Raw genomic sequence first — 1,016 nt, 5'->3', positions numbered from 1 at the left:
CCCTAGTGATGCGCTGCCTGCTTCTCAGAAGCTCCAGCAATGCACACCTGCTGTGCCCAGGTTGCTTCCTATATCTGGGGGTGATACACTCTGCATTTCTTTCCAATTATCCATTGACAGAGGGCAATTGGACTAATGGGGCCAAAGCCATTTGGTGTCTTTACGATAAATGCCTCCTGTCACCTGGTAGACAGGGACATCAGACCATTAGCTCATCATCTGAAAGGAATCTGCAATGCATCACAGGGAGGGGGGCACACTAATTTGAAACATGCTTCTTCGGCTGCTGCTCTACAGCTGCGTGGAAAAAGGATGCTTTGAGCATATTTTATTGCCAGCACCAAAGTCTTCAGAACAGCCTTTGCCAACCTGGTGCCCTCCAGCTATTTTGGACTACGGCCCCCATTAGAAGTTGTAGTCTAAAACTTTTCGAGGGGCACCTCCAATCGTTAAGCTGCTGTAGCTCCTTGTTAATATTACCAGAGCTTGCTCAGGCTGTTCCAAAAGTTTCCATAGGGATTGATAACCTTGCTTGGCATAAATAAATGAATAACCAGAATCAGACCATTTCCTAGCTTCCTAAGGTAGCCTCCTCTCTGCAGGGGAGCTGTACTCTCTGAAAAGGCCAGCCAGTAGATTAAAGGTGCAAGCCAGCTTCCATGATTGCCTCTATCCAAGCTGGCACTGTTCATTACCCACTTGTCCTGCCTGCCAACCATCACCTAGTTCTCTGCTCTTTCTAATCATCTGTGCTGGAAGGCCAGGCCCCTGCTAACTGACCATACTTGCACAGTACTTTTTGCATGGTGGCTGTTTTCATCTCAAGGGCTCCTTTCAGGACACAGCTTCCATTTCCCTCTCCTCCTTCTCCATTTTGTGTTCCAGTTGCCTCTGCTAATGCTCACCATTCTGCCTCATTGACAGGTGTTGCTTCTGTTGGGGATGCTCATTTAAACTTGCTGAAGCTAGAGCTCTGAGCATTATTTGATGCAGCAGATATCTTTGAGGTACTTGTG

The sequence above is a fragment of the Podarcis muralis genome, chromosome 1 (genome assembly GCF_964188315.1).
Source record: "Podarcis muralis chromosome 1, rPodMur119.hap1.1, whole genome shotgun sequence".
Classification (NCBI taxonomy): Eukaryota; Metazoa; Chordata; class Lepidosauria; order Squamata; family Lacertidae; genus Podarcis; species Podarcis muralis.
Note: the sequence above shows the minus strand (reverse complement) of the source record.